General features: G+C 40.5%; 1 long non-coding RNA gene across 1 annotated transcript; it reads left to right on the plus strand.

Annotated features, from left to right (window-relative positions):
• The first annotated feature begins 595 nt into the window (after positions 1 to 595).
• Positions 596 to 17,142, plus strand: LOC138728169 (uncharacterized). Its single transcript, XR_011338678.1, has 3 exons — positions 596 to 815; positions 6,915 to 7,014; positions 16,539 to 17,142. It is a non-coding gene; the product is annotated as an uncharacterized lncRNA (long non-coding RNA).
• The last annotated feature ends 1,100 nt before the right edge of the window (positions 17,143 to 18,242 follow it).

Genomic DNA, 18,242 nt, shown 5'->3' on the forward strand with positions numbered 1-18,242 from the left:
CCAGCCACAACATGCCCTGAGGACTTTAGGGATGCCGTGAGGAGTGGGCTGAGGGTCTGTTTCAGTTTTGGCACCAGTAATTGCTGCCAACCACAGTGAAGCACGAGTGTGCGTGCTCGCCGAAGCACTTGGGGCTGCTGTGGGTTGAATGCCTTCCTCTGCTCTGGCTTCATCATGGTTGGGATGGTTTCCACCCATTGCCTTTGGAGTGGAGGGAATGAAGAAGCGACGAAGCTAAATGTATGGTTATTCCAATACACCCTTTGTTTATGAAGCATTTTATCAGGTCTTATCTACTACTTTATGCCAAGAGAAATTCAGGAATGTCTTTCATGCCAGCTTTTTTAGTAGCTCCAGAGAACGCTGCGTTACTGTGAGTTTCTGAGAGAAGGGTTTGTGATCCAGCTGGCACTTGTCCACCCCATTCTCAGGTTAGCTGATGTCCATCTCAGTTTAAAATAGGCTGAGGAATAAGATAATTGCCCACCAGGAAGCGAAGATTATATGTAAAGTCTGCCATTACGTACCCGTCAGACATTAATATTCATTGCTGCTGGATGTTTTTTAGCACCAAGGCAGTCCTTGAGCTGTGGGACCCCGGAGTGATTTACACAAGCATCAGTTATGCAATCTCTTTCTGAGGGCGCTGAAGTACAATGAAAAAAGTATTTGATTGGAGTTCCGAGCTGATTTAAAATGCACTACTGAAATGGCTAACAGAACAAACTCCTCTGAGTACTTTTGGTCGTATGAATATTATTGGGATTATATAGATCCAATTCCAGTAGATGGAAGCAAGTTGAAGGTTAATAAATGTAAGTATTGTAGAGTAGCAAGTGCTAATCTAGTACAAGAAAATTGTTGCGTAGCTTATCTCACTGACTTATTTCTTGTTTTCCTTGCAAGACAGACCATACCAGGTTATATGTGTGTGGTTTGTATGGATGGATGTCTTCCAAACTGACTGTGCTCTAACAGCAGTTATTACTAATACTGAAACTCTTTGATTTATTTTACAGTGTTTGAAAGTGTAAGACTGCTAATACTAACTCTTAAGAAGGAGAGATTCTTTTTTAGCCTTTAGCTAAATGGAAACTTTATGACTTGCAAATCTGTGGTTTGGGGTATTAGTTACCGCATGCTACTAATCAAAAATGTTGGCTGAATGAGCAGAGTTTTTCATAAAACGTTTTTGTCTTGGGACACAAGGCTTACATTACAACCGATAAACATTCGAAACCTTAGTAAAAGAAGAAATGTATGTTCCCCCAGCCAAGAACAACAAGCTGATAATATATTCTATTACCTTTCCTCCTTTGATTTAGTGCTACTGAACAGTAAGATAAAGTAATAATATACATTACTGTCAAAATATTTTAGTGCAGTGAATCTGCTGGGCTTAGAAGTTTATTTTCAAAGTATATAATATGCAATAGCATTCACCAAATTCAGCCTGTGACAGTTTATTCTGTTTCATGCTTTGTTTTGCACAATGAGATAGCAATGTCTTCTAACGATTACTTAAAGAGGCAAGTAATTTTTTTTTAAATGTCACTGTATTGGTTAGGTTTTGATAAGATACAATGACAAGCTATGTCATGAGGGGTTAATTTAACCCAGTGTAGTTGGGTGGATTGATGAAGATCGAGGGAGAGCAAGTAGGCAGGCTTGAGTCATTTAGACTATAGGCAGCATTTTCCCTCGATTTATGCCAAATCTCTACCTATGGTTTATCACCATTTGAGTTACAAACGTGTGGGCTGTTTACAAACTATGAACGTAGTTGCTGTTTAGTTTACCAAGGACAACCACGGCTGTTCAGGTATGGTTTCAGAGACTGGAATTGCTTTTCCCAAGGTTATTTTGGTGATCTGGTCTGTAAGGAAAATGTGATATTGTTTCAAAATATATGCATGTCTCTCTAATTAACAATGCAAGAAATGGTTTTTCTAATAGTTAAAACTGAACTGGACAGTGGTAGGAGCTTTATGTCCTTCACTTGCATTATAAGAGCAAGATTAAAAGAAGAGAGTAGACACTCTTATTCTGCACTGCCTCTAGAAAAGCTTTTCTGTCCACACTGATGTGCCTAGGGTTTACTGCCTCTAAACTTAGAGCAGCATGCCTTAAAGAAGGAGGTGTAAGTACACACATCTTTCCATGTATAAAATCCGAATAGAGTGACGTTTGGTGTTACTGGGATCAGGCAAGTTATTGTAAGGTTCTCTAATCATCTTAATTCTAAAGTTAGGGTGAATAATTACCCCCACATTCTGACAGGGAAACCCCAGACTGCTGAGTTAAGCTGTCTGGAAGTTCCCTGCACATAGCTGGCTTAGTGAAAAAACAGAACTTAGGAATCTAACCTCTGCCCTTTTTTTCTACTAAGATCTTTTTAACATTTGAGTTGCCTGATATTTAATACAGGTGGGGTTTCTCTGACAGCTTTTCCCTCCATGGCCTCTTATAGGATATTTCTCTTTACCTAGCTGCTCGTTTTCTTAGAACTTGTAGAAATTGTGCTTCTGAGAGATTAACCCTCTGTTACATTTAACTGAAATTTGTTGATAGTTTCATGGAGGAAATTGTCCCACGCATGTGAGTGTGTGAGTGCTCATGAGTGAGCTCAAAGACCTTATTTCCATAAAAAAAAGCAGTGCAAACCTCTTCTTGTTTTTTTTTAATTTGTTTTCTCCCCTAAATAAGTAGAAAAATCTGCCACCCTTACAGACTTTAATATTCTAAGGAGATGATTTATGGAATCATACTTTGTGTTTATATATCTCGTCCGCTCTTACAGTAACTCTATCTTGTTGATCTAGTATGAAGGAGTAGAGACCTTAAAGTCATAAAATACCTTCAAGTTAAAACAGCTGGTGGCTAAATAATGGAGAAAACGTTGTGAGTGAAGACCCTTACTTACAAAAAGGCTGCAGGGTGAGATCATGCCTCTTTGGACACCAAAGGAAATCACCTTTGGGCTCAGCTTTAGGAAACAAATCTGCAGGAAACCAGGATTCTGTATTTCAGTTGCTAATCTCCCAGGCAATCTTTTCTCTAGAAAGAGAAAGATGCAAGTGCAGGGATTGAGGTGTGGTTTTTCCCCCCTCAGGAAGTTAATGTTAAGGCAATTTGAGTTCCCCGGAGCAGGTATTTATGTAAGATAGCTTGTCAAAATTGAGCTCTTTCTTTCTTTCTTTCTTTCTTTCTTTCTTTCTTTCTTTCTTTCTTTCTTTCTTTCTTTCTTTCTTTCTTTCTTTCTTTCTTTCTTTCTTTCTTTCTTTCTTTCTTTCTTTCTTTCTTTCTTTCTTTCTTTCTTTCTTTCTTTCTTTCTTTCTTTCCTTCTTTCCTTCTTTCCTTCTTTCCTTCTTTCCTTCTTTCCTTCTTTCCTTCCTTCCTTCCTTCCTTCCTTCCTTCCTTCCTTCCTTCCTTCCTTCCTTCCTTCCTTCCTTCCTTCTTTCCTTCCTTCTTTCCTTCTTTCTTTCCTTCTTTCCTTCTTTCCTTCTTTCTTTCCTTCTTTCTTTCCTTCTTTCCTTCCTTCTTTCCTTCCTTCTTTCCTTCCTTCTTTCCTTCCTTCTTTCCTTCCTTCTTTCCTTCTTTCTTTCCTTCTTTCCTTCTTTCTTTCCTTCTTTCTTTCTTTCTTTCCTTCTTTCTTTCCTTCTTTCCTTCTTTCCTTCTTTCTTTCCTTCTTTCCTTCTTTCTTTCCTTCTTTCCTTCTTTCCTTCTTTCCTTCTTTCCTTCCTTCTTTCCTTCTTTCCTTCCTTCTTTCCTTCTTTCCTTCTTTCCTTCTTTCCTTCTTTCCTTCCTTCTTTCTTTCCTTCTTTCCTTCTTTCCTTCTTTCCTTCTTTCCTTCTTTCTTTCCTTCTTTCTTTCTTTCCTTCTTTCTTTCCTTCTTTCTTTCCTTCTTTCTTTCCTTCTTTCTTTCCTTCTTTCTTTCTTCTTTTCTTTCTTTCTTTCTTCTTTCTTTCCTTCTTTCTTTCCTTCTTTCTTTCTTTCTTTCTTTCTTTCTTTCTTTCTTTCTTTCTTTCTTTCTTTCTTTCTTTCTCTTTCTTTCTTTCTTTCTTCTTTCTTTCTTTCTTTCTTTCTTTCCCTCTTTCCCTCTTTCCCTCTTTCCCTCTTTCCCTCTTTCTCTCTTTCCCTCTTTCTCTCTTTCTTTCTCTCTTTCTCTCTTTCTTTCTTTCTTTCTTTCTCTCTATCTTTCTTTCTTTCTCTCTTTCTTTCTTTCTTTCTTTCTTTCCCGGCATTTTTCCATGTCAGCAGTCTATGAGGAATGGAGACTGCGTCATCTTGGTACTTTTATTCTTCCATCTCCCAATACTAGTGGAAGAACAATGAGTTACAAGTTATAAAGAAAACACCAAGGGAAATAATTCCACAATTGGTTAGGTTTTTTTCCTTGTTTTGGATAAAAACACTAGTCAATGAATGAATATACTTTGAAGATTTTCCTGTCTTTGCATAATATTTACATCCTATACCTTCAAAAGCCGCTGTTGGGATGATTGTCTCCATGTGTTTGGAACTATGCAGACAAAGCATGTTCAGCAAGTCCTCGCCCGTTATACTGGAGATGAAATGTGAATAATTTCCCCTCAGATAGCCACAGACATTCCAAGTTTGGCCAAATGTAGGATACCTGCAGAATTATAACCACCACTGCACTGATATTCCAGAGGGCCCTTGCTGATTGACTGCAACAGGAGCTGAGCATTTGTTTAGGAGCATTGCTGAATCAGCCCAAATGAATCATATGGGTAGTCATAACTCTTGGGATGGGGTTATAGCTCCCTAATTCAATTTTGCCAGCTTGTTTTTTATTTAATGAAAAACAGACATCTGAATCTTTGCACTTTGTTTCCTCTGTTATATGGCCTGTTCCTGAAGCATTGGGAGACCGTGTTTGTCTCATGAAAATTAAAATCCTGCTATAAAGTCATAGTCTTGCTTTCTATTAATAGTGTTGTGCAGCTTTCTCAATTTTGTATAAAAATAATAAAAAGCTTAATTGACCCATGAACTAATAGGCTATTTTAAAACGGATGGATACACAGGAAAGGTAACTGTAAAATTTAGCAATAGGGAAAGCTTTTTATAGATTGTTAAAATATGTTATCCAGGGTTTTTAAAAATCATAATTGCAAGACTTTAAAAACAGGAAGTTTCTGTTCATCCCTCAAGAGTTCGATTTGCCCTTGAGACCCGGAGCATGCTGGATTAGCTTCAATGAATTCCATAAATCATATTAAAGCTGCTTTTAAAAGATGAAACAAAAATACCTGTTATAGGGAATTCTATAAATCCAGACTCTCCATTTCTGGATAATGAGCTCTTTTTTTTTTTTTAGAAGTCCCCTAATTATTCTCCCTTGAGGAGCTGGGGCTGCCCAATAGCATCCTGTCACTTTTTTTCTATAATAAGTTTGGGAAGAGCAGGTCAGAATATTGGCCCTCCCATGCTAATTTGCCATCCTTGGAATTAAAGCTCAGTAAGAGGTTTTATTTAACAGAGGAAGAATAAAATAATCTGACCCGCCACATTATTATTTCTCAGTAGCCCAGCCAAAACTCATCTCTCCAATAAAATTCTGGCTGGATAAGCTCTAGTTTTAGGTTTAAAAGGAACTGGAATAATTCCCCTAATCTCTTTGCTCTGATGACAACACGTTCTGAACTTTTTCACAAGGAAACACCTAATCAAATATATTGGACGTGTTTCAAAGAACACAATGTTTTCTGTCCTTTGAGATGGAAGATTTATTTTATCTTGGTCAATATTTGCCTCTGGAGTCAATGACCCTTCTTTTTCACCTCAGCCTAAGTGAGTAGCCAGTTATGAATTCAGGACGTTTCTTGACTTGTGTCCTGCAAAACAGCCAGACTTTTCAAGACTTTAACTGTGACATCCACCACCACCACACTGACCCTAAGAAGGAGTATTTTTGAACCAGTGACCAAATGTGCTGCTAGGGCAGGAGCAGATTCATTCCATCCAACAGCAAGCCACAGCTGGGGCAATGATTTCAGCAGTGCCATAGCCTTAATTCCTGAAAGAGCAACTCTTTTCTCCCCCAACCACCTTGGACTCCATTAGCTCTGATCACTCAGATCAACCATCAATTAGTCGTTTTTTCTTTTATTAACTAAAAAATAATAATTCATCTGAATCGGGGATAATGGCAGTCTCAGGATCTTAGGCTGGTTTAAACCAATAGTGAACCCATACTTTGGGACTTGGAATCCACTTACTTGTTCTTTAAAGAAATCACTTAGTCTTGATAAAGTGTGCTGCATTTTAACTATTTTATGTTGATTAAAGTATTGCAACTGAACAGGGGAAGGTTCACATTCTCTTCTACTGGACCAATGTGCTGTGAGGATCAAAGGCCCTTTTAACAAGTTTTCCTTGGTATTTCTCCAAGCAGAAAATGTTGTCAATGCTAGCATTCCCTCCCAAAAAGCATCATCATGAAGATCATGGGTTGTGTTACTCTTTCACCTAAAAGCAGGATTTGGCTATACGCTAAGCAGTAATGACTCCATCTTTCGTACCACACTGCTTGCCACACTGTGATTTTGTAAAAGGAACCATATCCCCTCCGAAGACCTGAGACTTTGAAAAACATCAGTGTTCAGAAATAACTTTTAAATATATGCACAGTACTATTCACCATCACACTTACTAGATATTTTTTTTTTTCCCCCAGCCTCTCCCCCAGCCCTGGCCATACACTATTACAGTAAACTTCTAGGAGGCTTTTAATGCTTTTAATGAATTAGCACTCAGATTCCTCTCTCCTAAAGGTTTCATTAAAGTGAATTAAAAATGACACACCTTTCTTAGAGATTATGAATTATATTGCTGTGTTTTATATTTGCTATGGTACCAGTGACGGAACTGCTGTGTTGTATCCACAGATTCTATTGTCATAGCCTTTTGGGTTGGGCTTGCTGCATTTGTGACGTTTCTTTTCCTTATTTTACTGTATATGTCCCGCTCTGGATCAACTCCAGTAAAGTAAGTACAACCAGAGACAAAGTAAGTATAGATCGGTGTGATAAAAAAAATCTTCATGAAACATTAATTTACTGCTTCAAGTGACCCAGCAGTTACACAAAAACATTTATAACGGCACACAGAGATGACACTTTTAATGTTATTTGGTTTGAACGTCTCTCAACCCACTGCTATTCACTGTTTTTATTAATCACCTGGATAAAAATAAATCCATAACTGATCAGGTTTGCAGAAGACAGAAAGATGGGGGAACAGGAAACCACGAGGACTAGCAGAGCATCCTGGATTGCTTGGTATGTTGGCAAGCAACACGCATTTTACTTATGCCAGCTATCCAGGTTGCATACTGTGGAAGTAAAAGTGCCTGATTTATGCATAGAGTGGGTAAGTACCTCTTGTAAACCACACCTGAGAAGGAATTATGAGTCATGGTTGTAAAGTAGGTGAGCACAAGCTCCCAAAGCAATTCTGTGAGCCTTGATCAAATTAAAAGGAAGTTTATTAGTGAGATCAGGAAGATAATGGTATGTGTTCCATTGCTTAGATGATCCCAAGAATATTGTACTTATATTCAAAAGAACTCTTTAAAAGGGGTTTTAAAGAAATTGGGAAGAATCAGGAAAAAAATGAGTTCCAGAAACACATCCTACAGTAAGAGAAATTAATTCAAATCAATTAGTTTCTCAAGAACTAGTGGCGCAAATGTGCTCCTTATGAACTGTCTGCATTTTTTAGAACACTAGTGTCCAATTCAAGAGTTCTGTGTTAACGATCAAATGATAAAGTATCATAGTAAAATGCAACAGCTGGAAGCAAATCCTACACAAATTCAGATATACCACATATTTTATGTGGGGGTAATGATTCACTGCAACACGAGTAGAAAGTTAAATGGGTTGTGATTAATTCTTTTTTCATTTGATGACTGAACATCTGAAAAACATGCATTTGTATTCATCCACAAATTATTGTGAGGAGATTATGGTCTATCATTCTCTAGCCTGTTATGCAGAAGGTTAGGCAAGCTTCTTTCTTGCCTAAAATAATTGAATGACTCAGTCCCTAGGAACTTTTAAGTTCTTGTAGGTTAAATTAACTCAGTGAAATTATGGATTTATAATTGGCTGAATATCTGGGCAATTTTTCCTTTTTTTTTTCCCTTGTTTTGCAAATCCTAGCAGGAGTATACAATACCTTCTTTCCTAAAGATGGCCCATAACTGAGCTTCTGTCCTTCAGCAGAATAAGCCCTGGGTAAAATCACAAATACTTTAGTCAGGGAGAGTAATAATCAGTTGGAAGTATGGTGGTGAAATGACATAAAATACCTGCCAACCACAGATATGTAGCATTCACAGTACTGAACAGCTTAGGAGTGAGACAATGTGGCCCAAAGTGGGTTTTCTGTTGGGGCAGAATCTCATTGAATTAGCCTCAGGCCATTTCATTAGTGGTTCATGTTTACAAGTGTGGTTCTGTCACTCTCACCTTAGTACCTTAATTTAAATTTCAGTTGAGTACTATCCAGCATTAAGGAGGCAGAGTCAGGTCTGAGCTAGTGAGTAGCCCAGTAAAGCAGAAAAGCATCTTCAGGCTCAGAGTGTGTGCCCTGTATCTAGCTCTGCAGAAAGATAGTCCCAGAACTCCAGGTTCAGATTATCCAGACTGCTTTTACAGCTGGACTTGAAAAAATAGGGAGATATCCTCCAGTGGCAGATGGAATAACTAAGCTGTCCTAGTAGGGTGTTTCCACCTGAAAACTGTATGACTGGAAAGAGAAGCTGCATGAATACGTCACTGTTGTCAGTGTCCTAGAGATGATAGACTCCCCAGCCTCCTAAAAGATGATGGACCCTGTCCTGTGAAGGTAGCTGTAACGGATGTGCCTGATGGAGGCGCAGCACCTGAGAGTTGAGTGGGAATGTGTTTCTAACACTGCCTGTGGTTTTGAACTTTGTCTAAGGACAGGTTACTGTTTGCAGCTTTCTACATTTGGTTTAGTTTGTTTGCTGCTAGTTTTTTTCTGGCAAACACATTTTATGCAAACAAGGATGCATTTGCCCACTGCTTCTCCAAATCTGATCAGGACGCAGAATTTTAAACTCAGCAGATTAGGCGGAGGTTCAAGATTAGGTCACAAATGAGCAGAGGGAAATGAGTGTAATATGGCAGCAAAAAGGAGCACTAATATTCTAATTTATTGGCACCCTAAGGCCTGTGGTATGCTCACAAAAGGTAACAACAACAATAAAAAAGGCAACTTGCCCAAAAAAACACGAAGCAGGAGGCAGGCTAACAATACAAGAAACACATGGAAACGGACATAGAATTACAGGGTAACAGAGGCATGGTCCCATTAATTCACTGCTCCTAAAAAATTGGCAGAAATCTATATACATGAAAATTTCAGAATGTTTGGAAGACTGAAACAAATTTTTTAAATTTTTTTGCTCTTTTTTTCATGTTACTGAGTGAAATACTTGGCTTAAAAATATCCATATTTATCTTTGACATGTTCAGTTTTGTCCATCAAAAAAGCTGTTGTGAACAAGGAAAGTCTAAGAATATTTTGTGGAAAGCCCAGGAATCATTAATGGAGAATAGTACTGGATGAGATTTTCTTAGGCTTTGAAATCAACTCATGTTATCATTTTTCTAGGCTTGAAACATACTGTAAGAAAACAATTCTAGGGCTGAAGAGATTATTCAACCACACCCCACAGCCCCCCAGACTTGCCCTTTTTGGTTGAATTCCAATTGTTTTTCAGCCTCCACTCCAATTACACTTCTCCAGGTTGCAGTAATAAAACAAAGCCTGAAAGAAGTTCATCCTGTTAACTTCCACCACTCTCCCCTTTCGTCTTCTTTGTCATGTAATCCATCCATTACCCTTGGCGTGGCAATCATCTAATTTCTGTATTGAGATCTCCTGTCTCTTTTCCCACGATAATTCTGATACATTCACGCAACAAGTGTACATATACGTCACTGGTCAAGGCTGGAGAACTTTTACCTTCACCGTTTCTGTGCTCATCCATCTCTTTGCCGAGCCCAGGGGCATATAGGGCAGCATGTACTGTTCCAGCTTGCTCAACCGCCTGGTGAAACAAGCGTGCTTTCAAGTCTGCCAGTTCATAAGAGTGTAGCTTCTTGCTTCAATTGATCATGGAGCAAAGCCCCACCGCAGGGTGTCAGCTGTCTTTATTGTCAGCTGGATCTCTGTGAAGTCCCTGAAGGTTACATTTTGGCCTTGTATAGCAGACAGTGATTTTATCTCTTCCACCGTAGTGGACATCAAGGCGTCACTATTCTGGCAAGGACATGCCATCTACCACGGTATAGCCTGCTGATTTTTACCCGCATGTCTGCACAGAAGGGAAGACAGTGTCAACGTGTCTTCCGAAAGCCATATGCAACAGCTAGATCTACTTATGCCACAGTATAATCCTTAAACGCTGAGACCTCCTGAATCTGATTGCACCATGCTTCTCTGCAATACAAAGTAGTTTGGTGCCAAGCCAGACTGAGTGAGTTCAGAAGAGGGGGGAGGGTTGATGCTTGCTAGAGAGCTGCAGGAAGGAGCCTGTGTCCCAGTCCCTTTTGTCACCATTACACTATCTCCACAGAAAGAAAGAAAGAAGAGGGAAAAAATGTTTGCGGCATGGGACCTATTATTTCAAACCCATTAGCATGCCAAGGAATTTGATTACCGCACTACTGTAATCAAGAGCCAGTTGGATCAACTATGTTTGTTACCATCCAAAGTGATACAGAAAAATAAGGGTTAGTGGAAGGGAAACAGTTCCTGGCCAAGGCTGGAACCTCATGCAGTGGAAGGGAGGTAAGGAAAAGTTCCTTCCTGGGCCTCTCCAGAGGACAACCTGGCTTCCCATGCATCTCACTAGAGGCTTTGCCTTCCTGGCAGCAGTGACTGAGACTGCTGTGGACATCCAAAATCTTCTGGCTCTCACTTTATTCCCAGGCAGTATAACGTAGGAAAAAAAAAAATACCCACGTGTACCTGACAGTTGGAAGGCCTGTGTGTCTCATCCTTTGTACACATTCCTTGCAATCACAGTAGCCTCAGACAGGCGCAATCAAGTGACTCTGGATCCCTTGGCAGCATGAGCCTTTCTGGTTTCAGGCAGATTTCTTGCAATAAAAGACCTGGTTCAGTGTTTAGGCATTTTTTCCTCTAATTACCACCTTCTACCCAAAATTTCTGGGGTATGTGGCTACATAGCTTGAGGATCACACTTGCCAGACGGAGCTGTGTCAGTTGACTTGAAAGCACTTGCTCTGCAGCCAGAGCTTTCTTCTTAGTTTGCAGGCAGGAGTCTCCTTCATGGACAGACAGATAATGACTGATTTGATGTACAGTCTGTACAATGTCCACGTGCTCTTTCAGGCTTTTTTGCTCCATCCAGATCAATTGCAACAGCTGCTTCATTCCTGGAACTGGGGAACTAATTTGAATGTTTGACAGCTCAGGGGTTGTGGTCCCTAGGACAGAAAAAAATCTATAGCAGTATCCTAGATCTCAAATGAGGACAGATAGTTTTCAGAGGTTGGTTGTTTTATTTTTTAGCTTACCTTCAAGACTGTAATATTCATTACTGAACAATATAACCACCACACACATGAACATATATATAATCATAATATTAAAGCACCTGTTCCTGAACATGAAGGCAGTGAATCTTATACTCAAGGTACCATATTCCTCCACATGACAGTAAGATGTGTCATAGCTCTTCCAGGGCATGCTATCTTATCTTTGGGGAGAGGAAGTCTTTTTTAATACTACAGTAAGAAGATCCTCTGATTTCTCTGACTAAGCAGACAGTGTCCCGTTCTCTGTTTTCTTAAGGCAGCTGCTTCAGCTACTTTCCTCAGCTTCCCCCCTCCCCGCTTTCCTATCACAGGACACTGTTTACTGGAATAAAGGTAACCTGTCTCTCTCATAAACTCACTTAAGATATACTCAACCGCAATCTCTGCCAACTATTTCGCTACCGGTAATCACGTATTCTCACACCCAGGTATCTTGAAATTCACAGCCAAGATTGGCAAAGAACTCGGAAATAACACAGTTTCTCAGTGGTACTTAGATCTCATGGTCAGGGTATGCTTACAGGACCAGTATTTGAGGTCTACATGACTTATCTGCATAGATTATAGCATCATTCCTTATGTCATAAGAAGCTGAGACAGATAGATCTTTAGAGCTTGCTTCCCATACACAGTGTTCCTGGGGATCTATTCCAACTTCTTCCCAGTACAGTTTCTGAATGTAATCTCAAAGAGCAGGTAATAAATCTTGCTCTTCACAAGCCTCTGGTTTCAAGGGATGAAGCTGTTTTTCACACCTCCATCATCAGAACAACTTTCTCTTTTTATGTTGACAGAACCAGCTTCCTTTCTTGTGAGCAGCTGTCAAACCCACAGGAGCAGAGTCTGTGAAAATGGTTAGCTATGAACTGTCAAAACCTGTTATAAGACTTCAGTCACCGGAGCTCAAATTACATTTTATTCACAGGAAAATATTCTCACTCCTGTCGTCTAAAAAAAACACGCTTCATGCCTTTTAGCAGGTCTCACCCCACAGGAGAGAGGCCTGGGATTGGTATCACACTTGTAGAGTGGCACTGAGGTTGTTCAGAGATAACTGATCTCCAAGTGAAAACTAGCAGGCTGGGGTTTCGTTTAGCACCAGGCACTGCATGTGAACTCCAGGCCGGGAATAGAGGTGGCCAGTGTCCCTCCAAAATATCCTGTGCACTGAAACTCTACAGTTGAGAGGATACCATTTGCTGAATGCAATGTCCAAACATGCCCTCTGTGGCTGCTGCTCAGACATTCTCCACATCTGGTGCCACCAGGCAAACATCCATCCAGGTGGGCTGTGCAGACGACTGCATAGCGTCGGTGCTGGGAAACAGGCAGCCTGTGTTAGCATTAAGGTGCTCTCCAGTGCTTTCTGAAGTTCTTCCTAGTTCTTTCTCTTTCTCCTAGAAACTGAAATGATGGAGCTTTTTGTTTCCAAATTGATAAATTGCTTTAAATGTTACAAAAAGTATTCCTATCTAATAGTGACCAGAAAGACACTTATAATGACAGTCACAAGAATGAAATAATTCTTGAGCCACACATTCAAGTAATGCCCTAGAAAGAATAATTTTATCAAGTCTAACATTGTCTTAGAGGGGGTACAGAATGCTCAGTCCAGGCAGTCCTGAGGTTGTACTGGGCTACATCAAAAGAAGCGTGGCCAGCAGGTCAAGGGAAGTGATTCTGCCCCTTTATTCCTCTCTTGTGAAACCTCACCTTGAGTATTGTGTCCAGTTCTGGAATCCTCAACATAACAAGGGCATGGAACTGTTGGAACAGGTCCACAGGAGGGCTACCAAGACGATCAGTGGGCTGGAGCACCTCCCATACGAGGACAGGCTGAGAGAGTTGGGCTTGTTCAGCCTGGAGAAGAGAAGGCTCCGGGGAGACCTTATAGCGACCTTCCAGTACCTGAAAGGGGCTACAAGAAAGCTGAGGGGGGACTGTTCACAAATGCTTGTAGTGATAGGACTAGGGCCAAAGGGTATAAACTGGAGAGGGGCAGATTTAGGCTTGATATAAGGAAGAATCTTCACCATGAGGGCGGTGAGGCACTGGCCCAGGTTGCCCAGGGAAGCTGTGGCTGCCCCATCCCTGAGGTGTTCAAGGCCAGGTTGGATGGGGCCTTGAGCAGCCTGGGCTGGTGGGAGGTGTCCCTGCCCAGTGCAGGGGAGTTGGAACTAGGTAATCTTTAAGGTCCCTTCCAACCCAAACCATTCTATGATTCTATGTCAGCCTGCTCTCAAGGGACATAAACCAAACCACAGAGAACTCATGCACTGGAGGAGATTTTCCATCCCACTGATGACAGGGATGCAGGCTCCCAAAGTCTCTGCCCAGTTGCTGTACATCTGCAGGAGAGAAAATGTTCTTGTATTTATTGTTGGTCAGTATTCCTCATTTCTCTGCCTGTTAAATAACAACGCTTTGCATTGCACCTTGGTTTAACTGGTAAACTTAAAATAAAATTATAGCTAAACGTGTATTTGCATTTAAAAATATTGTAGTTGTTTATTAGTCAAGAATGCAAAAAAAAAAAAGTGATCACTGTGGATAGGCAGTGTGATAAATATATGAAATATATGAAATTTTGGAATCCCAGTATCACCTCCTCCATGCTTTCAAAGGTCATGTCCACCTGCAGAAATCCATAAGTACAAGATATTAGCTCTACTTTTTTTTTCTGAGTATCTCAAGCTTTTCTGTGTGTCATGATGTCTTTAAGGAAAATAGTTTATGAAAAATCTGCACTTCTCAATGAAAGATATTATTGCTAGGACTGAGGCTTTAAATTTAATATTTAATATGGTTTGAAAAAGTCCATTTTAACTAGCCATCCAGTCATTGCTTGCTCCTCCTTGTATCACTGTATCTTTATCTACATCTTCCATTCCAAGTGACTTTAAATTTACTTCCAGACCACAGATGAAAATGCTGAACAGGATCAGGGGTCTATGAAGCCCTGCTAGAAACAGCCCCAGCCAGAGATCATTCTCCAGTTGCTCTTTGAGAAGCCTAATTCACATAACACCTGTTTAAGGGGGCTCAGGTATAGTTCTTTTTAAAGCAGAGAGTATGGAATATTGAGTCAGACACCTTAGTGCAGTTTAAATAGTTACATGTATGCAGCTACTTTTATCTTCCAAAATGACATCAGACTTTTTTCAACATACCTGTCTTTCTATAAAACCACGCTGTCAGCAATTAGTTTTTCTGTCCTTTAAAATAATTTTTTCAGTTGTAACTTATCTTAGCTTTAACTCCACGATTTTGCCTGAGGCTGAGGTCAATTGCACTGCCTCGTAGTGACCTGGCTTGACCAGTTCGCTCTCTTTCAGTACTGGAACATTAGGGCTTTTCCAGCCTCCTCCAACTTCCCTGCTGTTCCAGGGAAGGTTAACGATTAACAAGAGCCAGCCAGAGTTCTCCTCAGACAGTCTCCAGGTCGCTGGGATGCAAGTTCTCCAGATGATTTTAAAATATGGCTAGATAGCTGATGAGAGTTAGCTACTTGATAGAAAGAAAACATCCTGGTTTGGTAAGAGTATTTTTGTCTTGCTTCTGTCTAACTCAGGAGAGAGAGATGTCCTGAATACACCTACCTCATAGCAAAGAAAACTCCAAAGCTGCCTGCTTGTGGTAGACCTGTTGCTGAGACTTCTGGGCTTTGTGTCAGTTCTTGTAATTAGCACTAAGCAAAATCTTTGCTGTGTTTGTCTTGTCAGGCACAAATATTTAAAGCTTTCATTAGCAATTAATCAATATAAATTTGAAGTTATAACATTTATACTTTCCTTTCTCCAAAGTGTTAAAAATATTTTCCTTTCTATCCTGTTTATTTTTTCTTGGTTTTTTGTTTGGTTTTTTTTTATTTATTTACATTCTTACATTTGTATAGCCACTGAAACAAATGTGGCTGCTGGTGAAAGTTGTCTTCTTTCTTGTCCATCAAACCATGGCTCCAGAACATAATTAAGACTTTTAAGAAAATTTCCATTTTCATTCTCACTTGTGAGTTTTTCTCCCCAGTTTTCCTCCCCGCGTTTGAAGCCCTAGGGATTGACTCGTAGTTGGGATTTTGTATTTACCCATCCTGAACAGAACTTTACTCCTTTTCGGCCAGGAATCACCTGCTATTTATTTTTTAAGGCTGAAGTTTGGGAAGCTGCTCCGAGGAGAGCTCAGGGAGGATAAGGCAGGGTGCACTCTACTGTTCTCGTATCTGTGCCCCCTCCAACCCACCTCTAACAAGAGTTTCCAGCAGATCAACCTTTGTATTGTTATTAATTACACACTGTAAATTTCCTGCTACCCTAGTCCTACCCACACCTTCTAGGTCTGTTCCATCTTCTTGCTCAAATCCCCGCCACCCTTTGTCTTGCCTTTTCCCAACCCCGGTGTCGGGGAATGTATCCCAAATACCACACAGCTCTCTTGTTCTTGTCCCCATGTAAATGGCTGTGTCCCTTGTACACCCATTCATAGTAACACAAAGTGCTTATCCCCCTTCTCTTTCCCAGGAGCAGCCGTGACTGTTCCCTTCACCTTCCCTACAGAGCAAGTCATAGCAAAGTTTCTAGTTTCCTGTTTAAAAATCCAGCTAAAGAATCATGCTTAAGGGCTGGACTGAAGGTGCCAGCTTGAGGAGGGGAAAGACGGGTTACCAAATATCACCTACATTTTCCTGTTAGTCATACTCCATTTCTAGGTAAGGATATGGTTTACATGGTGGATAAAGAGGGCCCAAGTCCCAAAACATCTCTCATGCTGGATTCAATGTCTTTTGTATTAGAAGAATCATCTTCTATTTTTTTAGAAACTTCAATAAAGTACTTCCTTATGAAAGTACTGCTGTCTGTCTTCCAAATTTATGTCCCTGATAACTATATTTTTTTTTCTCACCACACATTACAGACAAGTGATTGTAAGGAACTGGGCAGAAAGAAGCCGTTCCAGCAGTGAGCAGCCTCATGACGATGATCTCAGTAGCCCATGCTCAGATGTATTTACTTCACAAACCTCTACCTCCATTTCGGATGAAACCGGCATTCATGGAAGCATCTGAGCTTGAGTTAAAATTGGAATTGGTTAAAAAAAAAAGAGCAGCACAGCCCTCCTTACTCCAGAGCAAAGCTCAGTGCTGTGACTGCCTCTTAAACACTGATACCACAAACTTGAATTAGTTCAGGAGAAGAAGAAAAAGAAAAATATCTTTCAACCAAGGCGGTGAAAAGTCCTGACTGCATAAGAGGAAGTCCTAATGGCCATATTTGAGCCACGTTGCTGAAGCTGCCTGGTTAGAAGAGCAGTTTAGATCCTGGTAATGACGACTGCAAAATTTCTCTCTTATGTTTAAGCAAAGATTCAGAGTCAAACTCCTCTCTCGGCTGCACGGTCAGAGGGTGCGCTGTTGGATGAGCGGTTCTCTTTATGACCCCTTTGTCTGAGTAGATCTACTCCTCCAGCAGAAAGCATGTACCAGTTACACCCTTAAGTCCTGTAAAAAGTTCTGCCTTGCTCACCTGAATGAACACCGAGCCCCTTTATCCCTTTATTTTCGCTGGTTGTCTTGCCGTGAAAGAAAGCAGCATCCCATTGATCTCACTGACCAGTATTGTTCATATATCATGACAGCTGCAAATGCCTGTTTCTGGCTCTGTCCACAGATGACGCTCACCAGCTGCATTTTAGTGACACCTCCACTTACCCACCCACTGAAAAGTAAACAACAATGTCAAGTGCAACACCAACAACAGAACTTCTCTTTTAGAAGGGTTACAACTTTCTTCACTAAGAAACCTTAAAGCCCAGCAGTTCCTTCAAGAAGAGAATATTCTTTTTATTTACTTTTCTACTAAAAATATTTGGGTTATTTAAAATACAACAAAACACTGTTTACGTAGAACAGTCTTTAGAAAGCCAGTGGCAGCACTCACTATCCCAATTGAGTATCTTATTGAATAAAGTCATTAGTTTTATCTATTGTCCAGAAATACAGTTTTGCTACCAGTAACCAGTCACTTTGCTTTCATTTTGAAACGGTTGGTGGAAAAGAAACTGCTAACATTGAACAGTCTTGAAATTACATCTGCCAGTCACCCAGGCATTAGGAAAAGGGAAGTGCATTTATCATATTCTATAGCAAGGGAAACTGCTGGCAAAACCATAAAAGCAACATCATATTCCTGCACAAGTTGCCTGCTTTCAGCTGGGGATGACTAATAGTTTAACAGAAAGCACAGCCCTTGTGAGAGTCACAGAAGCTTTTCAGTGAGGTGGAGAGAACAAGTTTAACTCAGCTGGTGCAGGGTTGGAAGGGCTACTCACCCTCCTTCCCCCTTTAATGGCTTCTGATCTTTCCACCTCTCGTCACCTGTGGAGCTCCACCAAACCAGGCAGAACCTGGCAAAGGTCCACAGGAGAGCGAGGAACTCTTAGATCTCCAGGGAGCATGAAATGGGGACTGCAGAGTCAGGTTGAGGAAGGCAGTGAGGACTGGGAGAGATTGACTCCAGAACGAGTTGCTGCACTGAGGACGTCACAAAATTCATTTGAAACTTGAGGTGAAGCTTAGAAATTCCACATCCCCAAGCAGCCAGCAAAAATTCCTAGTGAAGC

The sequence above is a fragment of the Phaenicophaeus curvirostris genome, chromosome 1 (assembly GCF_032191515.1).
Source record: "Phaenicophaeus curvirostris isolate KB17595 chromosome 1, BPBGC_Pcur_1.0, whole genome shotgun sequence".
In the NCBI taxonomy this organism is placed as follows: domain Eukaryota; kingdom Metazoa; phylum Chordata; class Aves; order Cuculiformes; family Cuculidae; genus Phaenicophaeus; species Phaenicophaeus curvirostris.